Source organism: Ursus americanus, chromosome 9 (genome assembly GCF_024610735.1).
Source record: "Ursus americanus isolate L20-20 chromosome 9, mUrsAme1.1.p, whole genome shotgun sequence".
Classification (NCBI taxonomy): Eukaryota; Metazoa; Chordata; class Mammalia; order Carnivora; family Ursidae; genus Ursus; species Ursus americanus.
The window spans coordinates 61,912,008-61,927,909 of NC_142135.1; the positions used below are offsets into that span (position 1 = coordinate 61,912,008).

The window sequence follows — 15,902 nt, forward strand, 5'->3', positions numbered from 1 at the left end:
TTTTTGGTTTTCAGGTTTTTTGTTTTTTTAAATGAAGTATAGTTGACACACAATGTTACCTTCACTTAAAGTGTACAACACGGTGATTCCATGAGTTTATACATTATGCTATGCTCACCACAAGTATAGCTACCATCTGTCACCATACATCACTATTACAGTACCATTGACTATATTCCCTATGCTGTACCTTTTATCCCTATGACTTTTTCATTCTGTAACTGGAAGTGCCAGGCACTGTTTTAAGTGTTTCAAATATATTAACTTATTCTCACAAGAACCCCAGCCCAGGGGATTAAAAATGATATATATAAAACACATTATTTTTATCCCATTTCACACATAAGGAAGCTGAAATACAGAGAGATTAGGTAACTTACTCAAGGTCACAGAGCTAGGAAGTGACAGAGATTAAAGGTAAACTATGAGATATTTCAAAGGGAGAAAGAAACACAGCTTGATAAAAGTCATGATATAAGATAATAGGATGGGAGAGGCAAAGATGACTTCTAGATTTCTCACCTAGGAAAAGAGAAAACTGAAGAATCAGGATGAGAGGTCAATTTGTTGAGAGATGTTATGGTTATTGAGGACAAATTGGCCTTGATGTAGTGACTGGACATCTCCATAAATATTCATAGCAATCCTGCATAGACCTACTATAACAGACTTGTCTAGGTCTAAGGAGTTGCAAACATGGATTTTATAGGACGTTTGTAAAGATATTGACTTTATATTCTGTAGGCAAAGGGAAGTCGGTGAAGCATTGTAAACAGCAGGTGGACATGGTTTTAGTCCATTTAAGCAACCAAGTGAAGGCTGGAATTGAGAAGGACTTAATGAAGTCAGGGACACAGGTTAAGAGTTGAAGGGTTTATACACTTAAAAATGATTGAAGTGGTAAACTTAATATTATATGTATTTTACCGCAATAAAAAAGAGTTGAGAAGCTGCTTTAGGAGGGCCATCTGGGTGGCTCAGTCGTTAAGCGTCTGCCTTCGGCTCAGGGCGTGATCCCAGAGTCCTGGGATCAAGCCCCACATTGGGCTCCTTGCTCTGCTGGGAGCCTGCTTCTTCCTCTCCCACTACCCCTGCTTGTGGTCCCTCTCTCGCTGGCTGTCCCTCTCTCTGTGTCAAATAAATAAATAAAATCTTAAAAAAAAAAAAAGAAGCTGCTTTAGTAGTCCAAGTAAGAGATGATAAAGGCATGAACTGGGGAAGGATCAGGGGAAATGTAATAAGGAAGATATACTGAGTCATCCATCCATCCATCCATCCATCCATCCATCCATCCAGTTATTCTAGCTAGACTCATAGCAGCTATTTATTATTTAACATTTATTGACCCAGTACCAAATGCCAGGCACTGTGCTGGGGCACAAAGATGAATAACAATTCCTATCATCAATTGCATAATGCACTCAATCATCTAGTGAGATAAACAGATACATATGCAATATTCATAATACAACATATCAGGGCAGCATTGGAGACAAGTAAAGGGCATTATGGAAGCACAGGGGAGGGCAACCTATCGGTTGTGGCAAACAGTCAGGGAGGGGTTCTGAGACATGTGGCTCCTGAGTTGTGTCTTAGACAATGAAGAAGATCTTGCCAGGTAAAGGAAAATTGGAGGGAAGAAGGGCATTCTGAGTAGAAAATAGCGCGTGCAGTGTTGTTGAAATATTTGCTGGGAGGCGTAGAGGGGCAAAGATAGGGACTGGGAGACCCTGGCACTTGAGGGACTCTTATTGCTCCAGCACACCTGCTCCTACCTTGACAGGGCCCATTCCCTTTGCCCATTAATGTTGGTGGAGCCCAGAACCCCAACCACCCCAGGTGGGAAGAGCAGCCCTATCAGGCAGGGTAGACAGCCTAGTACCTTTGGAAGCATTGGGAGACAGCCCCCGTGAAGTTCCTGAGTCCTGCTCCAGAAGGGAAAGCAGTGGAAAGGGACTTTCAGAAGATTTTGAGGACAGTGCAGACCTCAGGAGCGTGTAGTTATCACCAAAAGAAGATTGAGTAAGAGTGGGGAAATGGAAAATTCCCTGGGTTAACTTTAGAGTTTTATTAATGAGTGCTCATGGGACACATCTTGGAGATTCCCAGAATAACTGTAGTAGTCACCTGAGGGAAAATGAACTTCCAGGGTATCTCTAACAGTGGCTAAAGGCAGAAAAATGCATTGTGTACTGGATAAGAGCAGCCCTCTAAGTCAAGCGTACTTGCTTTAAAATTTACTCTACCAGTTAATAACTATCTGAACTGGGCAATTTTGTTAAGCTCTCTGAGCCTTTATTACTTTTCGTATAAAATGAGGATTATAATAATATCTGCTACATGATGCTGCCATGACGACTAATGATAAGGACACCCCTATTCTTTGCATAGTCCCTAACCCAGGGTGAGTAAGGTTGGTTACTACAACCATTATTACTAAAGTGACACAGTTTTACCTTCCACAGTCAGAAGGACAAGACATATAGAAATGGAGAGACCAGTGGTAACATTTTCAAATTCATAAGGCAAATCAGTTATTTTTTTTAAAGAGTTAGTTTTCTAGGTGTTTCCTTCCCATGAAGTGAAGGATACCCATGTAATTAGTCTTTTTAATAGCTGAATATCTATTTACGAAGCAAAAAATGGGGGAAGTTATAGGTTATTGAGAAATTGCTTTTATAAAATAAGCCAGATAGGACTGTCTCACCATTAATTTTGGAGTGAACTAATTAACAATATTTTTCTATTTCTGTTCTTATTTTCATAGTTTCCTTGTTTAGTAAAAACCAAGTAGTCCAGTTAATGAAGTTAGCTTAATAGACGGAGTTGATGTCCTCAGAGATTCTTGCAGGGGAAGGGCTGCTGTTTCACACACAGGGTAAAGGAGCACACGGCAGCTATTTCTGGAACTGAAAAAAAGGGAACATTAACACATTTCAATGAGTTTTTCCCCTGGGAAATTGTGCCAGGTACACATTTTACATTTTCACATATTAGGAAGCTAAATATCTTAAAATATAGGAACTAATTCAACTCCAATGCTATATATTAACAATACTAAATCACTCTTATCACACAAATCCAAAAATTAAGTGAAATGAAGCTTTCTATTTTTTTTTTTTTATAAAAAGAAAAATAAAGCCAAGGAGGGAAATGTTGCCTGCCTTCAGAAGTATGAATTCTAATGAATAAAAATATAATTTATAGGCAAAAACATAAAATTTATCTATGTGAAATTCAATCTTGTAGCCATTTTGGAAAACAATACTCCTAGTTCTGTAATGAAACCGATGCCTTAAAAAATTGGGAATACATGGGGCACCTGGGTGGCTCAGTTGGTTGAGCATTTGACTCTTGATCTCAGCTCAGGTCTTGATCTCAGGATGGTGACGTCAAGCCCTGCATTGGGCTCCACACCCAACGTGTAACCTATTTAAAAATAAATAAGTAAGTAAGTAAGTAAATAATAAATAAATAAAAACTGGGAGTACAAAATTATCTGACAATGTTAACAATTTCTGCCTTGTCGGTTGAGACAAAAGATCTTCAAACCGTGCAAATAAGACAAACATAGTTAAGAGGGAACTGAATCCCAAGATATGGAGAAGAGTAAAAGACTACTTGGTCACAATAAACATTACCATACTTTCAGACCAAGATATATCACAGGATACAAAAGGAATGTGCAGGTGCAATTGAGGACCCAAATAGATTACCAGTGAGAAATCATAGAGAAATAGAGAAGAATCTTTAGACTCGAGAAAAAAAAAAAAACCTGTTTCTTCCAAAAAGGTTAACCCAAAAAACTACCAACTAATAAACTTTGTATCCATACCCAGCAAAATCCTAAAGTAGTTTATGGCTTGCCAATAGTTAGGACACAAAGAGGTGGTCATAATGACTGATAGAATCCAGACGGGTTTACTAAAGGAAGGAATTGCCCCCAGCAGTTAAGGAATGCCACAGATACCAAATACCAGAATTTTAGCAATGCAGTTTAAAAGCTTCTCAAAAAACACTCATGAACCAAGGACGTATTTGCATGCTTAATATAGGTGAATTCATAGGTGGTTGAATAATGTTTAAGACGAATGAGAATCTATTTAGAGGTTTAAGGGGTTTTGTATCTGGTCTAGTTCTTTCCAGCAATGATGGTGAAAGGATACCAAGAAAGCACATAAATCTCAACTGCATGATTATTTCATTGAATTTTAGAATAATTTTTTTCTTTAATTATAGAAAAATACTTCAATAGATTTTTGCCTTTTTTTCAAGACTGGTGAAAAATTGGGTCCAAAATAAGTAAGGTGAAATTTATGAAATGTAAATAGGAAATTTTACATACTAGCTCAGAAGGCAAATATGTAAAGCTTTTCCAATTTTATCTTTAGAATGACCCTGTGAGGTAGGTATTATATTTGCCGTGTTGTAGATGATAAAACCAAGGTTTGCTGAATTAGTAACTTTCCCAAGTCATATTACAGCTTCTTCCATTGTCACATCTCCATTTATTCAGTCTGACTTCCTCTTACCACCAATCTTCCAATTACATTGGGTCTATCCAGGTAATCCCGGATGATCTCCTCGTCTCAAAAATCTCTAATTTAATCCTATCTGCAGAGTCTCTTTTACATATGTTTAAAGAAACATTCACAGTTTTCAGAGATTCAGACATAGACACATTTGGGAGCTATTATTCAGCCTAACCACACTGTGCATAGTGAGCAAGGTGAGGAGTAGTTGGAGATGAGGTCAGAGAGGTGACTAAGAACTAAATTACATGGGCCTTGAAGGCCATCATAAGAATCTTGGGTTTTACTGTAAATTAAATGAAAAGCTATACAGAGCAGTGACACAGTTGAACTTAGGTCTTTAGAGGATCAATCCAGTGGCTGTATTGAGAAGAGATACAGGGAGACATGATAGATGCAAGAACAGTGAGAAGGTGTTTGCAGTGGTTTAGGGGACAGAGGTGGCAGCTCATACCAGGATGGTAATGGTGGAAGTGGTCAGAAGTGGTTGGATACTGGAGATACTTTGAAGGATAGATCCAACATGACAGATTCAATGTGCTCAGAGAAAGAGTGGTCCAAGGATTATTTCTTTTCCATCTGAGCAACTTGAATTGCCATCAGCTCAAATGGATTCTGTAGAAGGAATAGAATTGGAGCGGTGGTTAGAATAGAACCACACATTCTGTTTTTTAGTCAATATTATCATACTATTAGATATCTAAGTAGAGATATTGAAGGGAGAATTGTATTTAGGAATCTGGAAGTTAGAAGAAAATTCAGAGTTACAAATATAAATATGGAAATATAGGAATTATATATAGCTATTATATTATAGCTGGTGTTTTCAGCCATAAGACTGGATGAGATCATCAAGGGGGTAAGTGTAAAATAAATAAGAAATGATCAAGGACTGAAGGATGAGCTCATCTATGGAACATAAGAAGTAGGAAGATCGGTAGGAGAAGAAAGGGATAAAGAAAGGGGGGGTAATCAGAAGGGGGAATGAAGCATGAGAGACTATGGACTCTGAGAAACAAACTGAGGGCTTCAGAGGGGAGGGGGGTGGGGGACTGGGATAGACTGGTGATGGGTAGTAAGGAGGGCATGTATTGCATGGTGCACTGGGTGTTATACGGAACTAATGAATCATGGAACTTTACATCAAAAACCAGGGATGTACTGTATGGTGACTAACATAATATAATAAAAAAATATTATTATACAAAAAAAAAAAAAAAAGAAGGACGAGAAGAAGGGAAACTATAAACAGGGGCTAAGAGAAAATGACAATGCAAATGCAGTTTCCGGGAAGACAAGTGAAAGAATAGGGGTGCCTGGGTGGCTCAGACATTGAGCGTCTGCCTTCGGCTCAGGGCGTGATCCCGGATCCCTGGGATCAAGCCCCGCATCAGGCTCCTCCACTGGGAGCCTGCTTCTTCCTCTCCCACTCCCCCTGCTTGTGTTCCCTCTCTCACTGGCTGTCTCTCTCTCTCTGTCAAATAAATAAATAAAATTAAAAAAAAAGAAAGAATAAATATTTTAAGGATGATGAATTATTAAATGTGACATGTGAGATGAACACTGAGTACTGGATTGACCAACCCATGTGATCTGGGATAATCTGATAACTCAGAGTGCCAATGGCCAGGATGGTCAGCAGATATAGATAAATCACTTAGAACAATCATTTCCAAACTTTGCTGCATTTCGGAACGAATCACCTGAGAATGTTTTAAAAATAGTGATACCTAGGCATCTCCACCCCACCAAAAAACAAAACAAAAACCCCCACCACTCTGATTAGGATTTCGTAGAGCTCCCCAGCTGAATGTAATGGGCAGCAAAGGTTGGGACACACTAGTTTAAAACAATGCCAGCATCTAGAAAACTTTTTTGGTATAAATTAAGTTGAGGAAGTTTGGTGGGAAGGGACAGGGCTGGGGGGCTGAAGAGAGTGAAAATTATTGTGCAATTGACAAATTATGGAGGCAGAATCATTGTAAATTCATTGCTCACTATCCAAGGGCTGCCTTGGCAAGTATAATTATATCAGGTTTTCCTCATTCAGTGCACCAAAACTTTTGGTCCTTATACCAAAATTAATGAGATACTTAGCTCTTCTCAGCAACTGTTAGACAAAGGCAAAGAAAATGTGTCAAAGAGTGAGACTAGTACCTCCAAATAGTGGGCAAAGCCAGAATGCAAAGACTGAAAGCCAATGGAGAGTCACCCTCAGCCGCAGTGACAATTTGTAGTGACGCTTTCCAAGCAGCTCTGAAAACAGTTTATACCACCACTTCAGACTGCCTGAAGAATTAAGATCACAGATAGGTTTTATTTCTTCTGTAGCTGATGTAACCCTATCCAAACTATTTTTTTTCCCTCCTAGAGATCTTGCAGCTGTGAGTTTAATGCCAAGTTGCATGTTTCAAATAAAGTTCAATAAAGAAGGCCTAATTCAGATAACAAGAGACTCTCTGAGATTCTTTACACACCAGCTGTTAACTTTTGTGTTGAAATTCTGGTTGGATATTTGATGCTTTCCTTTAATTCAGAAAAGCACTTAGGGAAGCACTGGATTGATTTTCAATTTGGGAATCCCATGTCTGCAGAGCAACTCAGAAATGGTTCAGTAAAATTTTGTATGTTTTCTGCTCTAGCAAGCAGGTAAAATGGAGTTAGAAATGCATTCTGGAAAAAACAAAAGTTTGCTTATGATGCATAAGAAATTCATACAGAAGGAAATGTGAACGCAGTCAGGAGGGAAATCGGATGGGAGTGCCCTGAGTAGGAGGATTCCAAGGTTAGTAAAGGGAGTCAAAGATTAAGAGTTGGGGTGGCAATTGTAAAAGAAAGACCTGGAAAAAGGAAGAGAGAGATCCCTGATCAGAGAGAAGGGGTGATAAAAGAATAAAGAACTAATCATTGGGAACAGGAGAGATAAAAAAATGGAAGAATTAGGCAAAAAAGAGTGCCCAAACAAGAGAGAAGATGCATGAAAAGGCCAATTAACATGGCAAACTTTGGGGCAGGGGAAGGAAAAGGGAGTGTGCCTGGAACTGAAAGGAACAGTGGTTATGCCAGAAGCTGGGAGAAAGCTGCTCATGTCCTGTTTTGAAGGAGGAAGGAAAGTCAAACTCCCTGTTTTCTGCCATTGCTGATGACTTTTTAAACTGTTATCCCTACAGCAAAAAAGCATTAGAGTAAAACAAAACTATCCATAGATGACAGAAATGAAAACAATTGTGGTTAATTTATTACTGATCATTTTCAAATGTGAAAGTTCATAACAAGAATGGTGTGTGTAACTAACGAGCAAATTTGACTTACATGTGGCATGAAAAACAAGATAATAAAGTCCTATCAAAATACTTCAGTAAATGTCTATAAGGACCATGAGTAAGCTTATTTGCAAAGAAGTCAGTGGATGTTATATTTGATTTATAAAATTAAATGAACATACAGAAGAAATACTTTTGAGATATAATAATCCTGAGACATAACACACATAACATACCAACAATATGCAAATAGTATGCTAAGAATATCCCAAGATTATCAAGTAAAGAGATCTAGTAAGTCTGGAGTAAAGTCTAGTCATCTGTGTTTTTATAAAACCTCATGCATGCATCTGATGTACATCCTCAACTGAGAGCCACTGGCCTAGAAGATATTAGATCCAAATGAAGAAGCTTATGGCCAGTAAGCATTTTAAATAATAACTGAAATCTATGACTAGTAACACTTCAGCATTTCGTTTCATGCCTGATATCATCAGGCAAAATAGCACCAAATAGAAACATGTCATGGACAGCAAAAGCATTGGCAAATCCCTAGGAACTTGACATACAGGATGCAATTTCTGAATTATTTATATTAATAATATTTTCCTTATAGATATTTTTTACCTAGGGGAGAAAAAACATCTCTTGATTTGACAACTCTTCTCATGCAGCATATCGATAGGAATACAGATTTCTTTTTTTAATAATAATTTTTATTATGTTATGTTAGTCACCATACAGTACATCATTAGTTTTTGATGTAGTGTTCCATGATTGATTATTTGCGTATAATACCCAGTGCTCCATGCAATATGTGACCTCCTTAATACCCATCACCGCCCTATCCCAATCCCCCACTCCCTTCCCCTCTGAAGCCCTCAGTTTGTTTCCCAGAGTCCATAGTCACAGATTTCTTTTTAAGCCTAATCATTTCTAGTACTTTACAAGGTGAAGGAACAAATCTTTGTGATTTTGCAGGGACCCCCTGGGAAATCACAAATAAAATTTTAGGTGCAAAAGATATACTGTAAGTTTTATTCTATTTTTTTCCTATACTGAGAGCTTGGTTTGGGGAAAACAAAAATAAATATTATTGGAGGAGATTTAGACTTAATATTAAGATAAGATCATGGGTGCCTGCGAATAATACTTGCTACCTATTTACTGAAGTGACAAAAGAATTTTGAAATACACATAGAAAGTAACGTAATTGTAAAAATATTAGCTCTTTCAGAAGTGAAGCCTCTCTGTTCTTTTCTTTTTTTATTGTTTTTAAAAATAATACCGGATGTAATAAAGTCAACATAAAGCACAGAAAGTTACTCTGGTAAGGCAATCTTTGTTATGTAGGCAAATAACACAGAAAGATTAACCCTTCATATCATAATGAAGGCAATAAACAGTAAACCAAGGAAGCAATCCCATCAACACTGAGCAAACTTTGCCAAGCTATTAAGACATTCCATAGCTTTTCAGACTCAGTTATTATAAACCAAGGCAAATAAAATTTACATTCCAAGCTTTGCCTTTCATTGTGCTCTTTAGTATTCTGCAACATACTGGGACTTTAGGATAAATCTTGCACGACCATGAAAACTAATTTCATAAGAAACAGCATCCAAGGCTTTCACCATTACTACCTTCAAATGAACCAATAAATGAGCATTTTTTAAAGTTTCCAGTTTCAATTGCCAATACAGTTAAAAATAAGTAGACATAACCCACATAAACAAACTCTTTGGTGTCCTTGATAAGTTTTAAGGGTGTAAATGGGTCTGAAGGACAAAAAAAAGAAAAAGAAGGAAAGGAACAGAGAAGTACTGTGTTAGGAAAAAAACTATTACTTCCCTTGAAAGTAGAAGTACATATATAGTCATATTTTCTCTGTCACTATTGCTCCTAATAGTCTCAAGCAACAATACTAATAATAACTTTCAACCTAAGTAACTGACTTCTATTTCAGAGGAAATTTGGTTGCAGACAATGGAGAACAGTCTGTCACAAATCAGCGTTTTAGCCCACAAGCAGAACTCATGTAAGTACACATAACATGACTTTATTCTATAGACGCATACTTCCTACAGCCTAATACATGTTCTGAAAGTAACAGAACTTAACCAAAGATATAGCCTATCTGTAGCATATTAAAAGCAAAAGCATATAAACATAAAGTATGCTTAGAGTATGCTTAGTCATCAAAGTTTCTGTGTTCTTAGAAATGATTTAGGTATCCAGGATTATTCATTGATTAGCTCATTTTAAACAGTCTAAGGTTTCAAGTTCCCAAGATTTTTTTTTAATAATTGAGATATAATTTACATACCATAAAATTCCCCATGTCAACATGTAAAATTCAGTAGGTTTTGGTATATTTGTGAGATTGTGCAGCCATCACCATTAGCCAATTCCAAAATATTTTCATCACTCCCAAAAGAAAATCCCATATCCATTAGCAGTAATTCCCCACTTTCCCCTTTCCTCTACTTTCAGCAACTGCTAATATACTGTATGTCTATATGTTTTACCTATTCTATACATTTCATATAAATGGAATCCTACAACATGTGGCCTTCTATTTCTGGCTCCTTTTATTTAGCATAATGTTTTCAAGGTTCATCCATGGTGCAATATGTATCAGTATTTCCTTCCTTTTTATGGCCAAATAATATTCCATTGTATTAGTATACCACATTCTGTATACCTCCATCAGTTGGTGGATATATGGGTTCTTTCTACTTTGGGGCTATTACGAATAATACTGCTATGAACATTTGTGTACAAGTTTTGATATGAAAATATGATTGGATTTTCTTGAGTGGAACCTTGGAGTTGGAATTTCTAGATCATATGATAACTCTGCATTTAATTGTTGAAGAGCTACAAAACTGTTTTCCACAGCAGCTGCTTTATTTTGCATTCATACTAGCAATGTCTGAGGGTTCCTATTTTTCTACATTCTCACAAATGCTCATTATTGTCTGTCTTTGATTATAGTCATCTCAGTGTTTATAAAGTGGTATTTCATTGTGGTTTTTAATTGCAATCCCCTACTGACTAATGATGTTGAGCATCTTTTTCATGTACTTACTGGTCATTTGTATATATTCATTAAAGAAATGTCTATTCACATCCTTTGCCCATTTTTCAATTCATTATTTGTCTTTTTATTGTTAAGTTCCCTAAAGATCTTAGAAATTACTTCAAGCTGGCATACTAGAAAACATGACTCCTATTGAAATAAGGTGTTTCAACTTAGTGTTTTGAATGTTAATGAATTTTAAATACGCAGAATCACATTTTTATAACCAAGCTGTATAAATTTAGAGAAAGCGTACCCAAATAGAATTTAAAGGCACTTGTATATTATATTTAACATTGGTAAATCAGATCAAATATTGCTGTTGTTTATCATACCAGAATTACTCAACTAGTCATATTTGCCAAAATTTTACCTTAATTATATGAACTTGGATTCTTAAAATGTTTCAGAGTTAGTTTCTGTATGAGTACTTTTTAAAAAAATCATAGCATTTTGAAAGTATTCTTAGTTCAAATTCCATATTTTCTTGGAATTTTAGGGATATCCAAAATACACATTTAACTCTATAAGCTCATTGGAATAGAGCTCCTTTCTTTTTCTATTTACTTTTTCTCTCTGTCCTTTAGCACCAGGAACATATTCTCCTCCTCTGCCTTTATGAGTGTCCAGTGGTCTGACCGTGAAACATCACTGCCTGCCTGACTTCCCTCATCCCTAATAGCTTTTCTTTCTTAGGACAGGTTCCATCACCTATTCTCCTGATCTTTGTTATATCAGAAATTTCCCCTCTACCCCTAGTCTTTTTTGTAAAAGTTTTGTTTATACGGAGCCTTTTCTGTCATTACTTTGTTTCCATGCTTACTTGTTTTTGTCTTTTTTTTTTTTTCACTTCCCACTGCCCTAGGTAAATGGATGGAGGAGTTCTTCAATCATTTGCTTTAATATTGCTTTAGACTTTATTGTAATCAAGCTTTCTTAATCTCTATTTCATGCTCCATCTGTCTCAAATTTCTCTTAATTTTCATTAAAACACCTAATGTTACAAATGGTATAACACAAACCTCTGTCAATTGCTGTCATTTGAAATAGTAATATTTAAAGTATTTTTAATCTACTATGTTTTTCCCTACCTTCTTTTTTCAAAAGACTGAAACTTGACCACTTTCACACCATACACAAAGATAAACTCCAAATGGGTGAAAGACCTGATGTAAGACAGGAATACATCAAAATGCTAGAGAAGAACATAGGCAGCAACCTCTTTGACATCGGCCACAACAACTTTTTTCATGACACATCTCCAAAGGCAATAGAAACAAAAGAAAAAAATGAACTTGTGGGACTTCATCAAGATAAAAACCTTCTGGGGCGCCTGGGTGGCACAGAGGTTAAGCGTCTACCTTCGGCTCAGGGCGTGATCCTGGTGTTCTGGGATCGAGCCCCACATCAGGCTCCTCTGCTATGAGCCTGCTTCTTCCTCTCCCACTCCCCCTGCTTGTGTTCCCTCTCCCGCTGGTTGTCTCTATCTCTGTCGAATAAATAAATAAAATCTTTAAAAGAAAAAAAAAGATAAAAACTTCTGCACAGCCAAGAAAACAGCCAAAAAAACTAAGAGGCAGCCCATGGAATGGGAGAAGATATTTGCAAATGACACCACAGATAAAAGACGGGTATCCAAGCTCTACAAAGAACTTCTCAAACTCAATACACAAGAAACAAATAAATCAAAAAATGGGCAGAAGATATGAACAGATACTTTTCCAATGAAGACATACAAATGGCTAGCAGACACATGAAAAAATGTTCAAAATCATTAGCCATCAGGGAAATTCAAATCAAAACCACGTTGAGATACCACCTTACGCCAGTTAGAATGGCAAATATTGACAAGGCAGGAAACAGCAAATGTTGGAGAGGATGTGGAGAAAGGGGATCCCTCTTACATTGTTGGTGGGAATGCAAGTTGGTACAGCCACTCTGGAAAACAGTGTAGAGGTCCCTTAAAAAGTTAAAAATTGAGCTACCCTATGATTTAGCCATTGCACTACTGGGTATTTACCCCAAAGATACAGATGTAGTGAAGAGAAGGGCCATATGCACCCCAATGTTCATAGCAGCATTGTCCACAATAGCTAAATCGTGGAAGGAGCTGAAATGCCCTTCAACAGATGACTGGATTAAGAAGATGTGGTCCATATATACAATGGAATATTACTCAGCCATCAAAAAGAATGATTTCTCAACATTTGCTGCAACATGGACGGCACTGGAGGAGATAATGCTAAGCGAAATAAGTCAAGCAGAGAAAGACAATTATCATATGGTTTCACTCATTTATGGAACATAAGAAGTAGGAAGATCGGTAGGAGAAGAAAGGGTAGAAGAAAGGGGGGGTAAACAGAAGGGAGAATGAAGCATGAGAGACTATGGACTCTGAGAAACAAACTGAGGGCTTCAGAGGGGAGGGGGGTGGAGGAATGGGATAGGCTGGTGATGGGTATTAAGGAGGGCACATATTGCATGGTGCACTTGGTGTTATATGCAAGTAATGAATCATGGAACTTTACATCAAAAACTAGGGATGTACTGTATGGTGACTAACATAATATAATAAAAAATATTATTATAAAAAAAATAAGAGCCTTGGGACAGGTATCAGGAAGGAAGGGGAGCCAGGAGGAGAAGGGGAGGGAAGGAGGGAGAGAAAAGAAAGAAAAGACAAAGAGAGGGAAAAGATGGGAAGTCTCTTCTGCTGCTTGGAATCAACAGACAGAACTCCTTGTTCCCACCTTCCTGCATTAAAATACTTTGGCTTTGCTCCATAAATTCTGTAAATCATTTTTGTAACATAATTACAAGTGCTTAAAAATATAATAATAGGTTTGTCCATCAATAACACTTGCTCTTCAAACTGTTCTTTCATCTGAGTGAGCAAGACTTTTTTTGTGAGAGACCTAGCCAAGGACAAGGGTGAAGTATGGAGTTCTAGACAAGGGCTCCCCTGACAGCTGAAAGGTCCCATGAGTACTGGGCTGAAAGGCAAGCCAACAACTTTGTTGTTAATGGATGTTAACTGTGGACCCAACTGTAGGCACTATGGACCATGAAGATGTACACAATAGAGTGCCTGCCCTTGAGCAGTTTATAGTAAATGGTACTACTGAATTAAATGTCAATACACACTAGAACATAAGGGTATACATGAATGAATGTATCGGTGCTGGGAAGGTGAGTGTTGTGGACAGAAATGGGCTTGGAACAGTTTCATGAACAAGACTGACTTAAACTATGTCTGGAAGGGATGGAAGGATTGGTTGGTTTGAGGACATGAAGGCTGGAGAGAAGTGGCCATTATTATCAAAGAAACATAAAACAACCCAGAGGAAGGAAAAAGATAATACAGAGTATTCAGGAAATATTGAAGAAGATTAAAAATGGAAATGTTCTCATGGGCCTTGAATGCCAAACCGAGGACCCTGAATGTCCCTCTTTATCCTGTCTTGACATAAAGAAGGACAGTAATTTCTGAACAGGACTTCTTTGTCTAAGCTATACCTTGTGTCTACAATGGTCTTGTCCCCACCCTCACTCCCACCACCACCCTTTTCTTGCTATAGCTGGCTCCTTCTCATTTGCTTTAAATGTCCACTTCCTCAGAACACCCTGTACATGTAATCTCTCCTCCTTAACGTTCTATCACAGCATCTCTGACTTGTTTGAATATAATTAATTCAACCACCAAGTGTAACTCTATGTTTATTTATCTGCCCAGCCCCTCTGCCAGCACCAAGTGTCACAAATTCAGGGATCACATCCTTTATATTTGTTTACAATGTTTTCTTGATAATAATGGCCACCTTTCTCCAGCCTTCCTATCTCAATCCAGCCGAATCTTTCCTTCCCTTCCAGACCCAGCTCAAGGCAGTCTCATCCACAAAATTGTTCCAGCCCATTTCTGTCCACAGTACATCAGGAAGAGGAAAAGGCCAACAGCCCATGAAACATCAACTTTGTAAGCAGTCAAAAATAGGGAAGGAAACCTAGGAAAGAAAGGAATAGGAGAAACAATGTCCCCAGTCACAGAAAGATGAGCTTCAAACAGGGGGTGAAAAATAGCCTTAGCAAATGTACACAGAGTGACAAGGGCTGCCCACTTAGAAATAATCATGGATCTTTAAGAGACAGTTTCATTGGGGTGGTAGGGATGGAAAGCATATTGTCAGGGTTCAATAGTGTGCTTTTGAGAAGCCTGAAAAAAGAAAGAAGAAAGATAGCTTGCATTTAAAGATGGGAGAAATATGGAGAGTTGACAAGAAAAAGATTAAAAACATAGGGTCAGGAAGAGGTGGCTGATAGTGCTGAAAAAGACAGTTGGGAGGGAATCATTAGTGATGCATTGTTAAAGGAAGCTTCAGAACATTCCTCATAGAATTGCCAAGACTGCATAAAGCAGCAACCTAACATCACATTTGCTAATTCCTCACATGTTGGAACAACAGCAAAAGGCCATAAAAGAGGCCTGACAAGCAATAGGTCTATGTTAATAAGACATTGAGGGGGGCGCCTGGGTGGCACAGCGGTTGGGCATCTGCCTTCAGCTCAGGGCGTGATCCCGGCATGATGGGATCGAGCCCCACATCAGGCTCTTCTGCTATGAGCCTGCTTCTTCCTCTCCCACTCCCCCTGCTTGTGTTCCCTCTCTCGCTGGCTGTCTCTATCTCTGTCGAATAAATAATAATAAAAAAAACATCTAAAAAAAAAAAAAGACATTGAGGAATGACCATGGAACTGCAACGGGAGGGTTGTCTGTACTGCAAAGCCCAGCCGTACCCATTTATCTTCTCTTCCAGATATCTTTACTAAAATAAATCTACATGGCTCTCATTTATATACTCAAGAAAAGGTTTTGCACAGTCTTTCCCTACAACATCATAGAATTTCAGATCTGGAAGGGACATTAAAAATTATCTAATCAACAATTCAATAACAAAACCCTAAAGAATCCAATTTAAGAATGGGCAGAAGATTGAATAGACATTTCTCCAAAGAAGACATATAGATTAC

The 15,902-nt window shown here is 37.8% G+C and overlaps 1 long non-coding RNA gene across 1 annotated transcript in view; it reads left to right on the forward strand.

The window, feature by feature from the left end:
- The window catches only part of LOC148109482 (uncharacterized), a 62,132-nt gene extending 52,305 nt beyond the window's left edge, over nucleotides 1–9,827 (forward strand). The window contains exon 3 of the long non-coding RNA XR_015725652.1: nucleotides 9,762–9,827. This is a non-coding gene — a long non-coding RNA (uncharacterized LOC148109482). The remainder of the gene's footprint in view (nucleotides 1–9,761) is intronic.
- The last annotated feature ends 6,075 nt before the right edge of the window (nucleotides 9,828–15,902 follow it).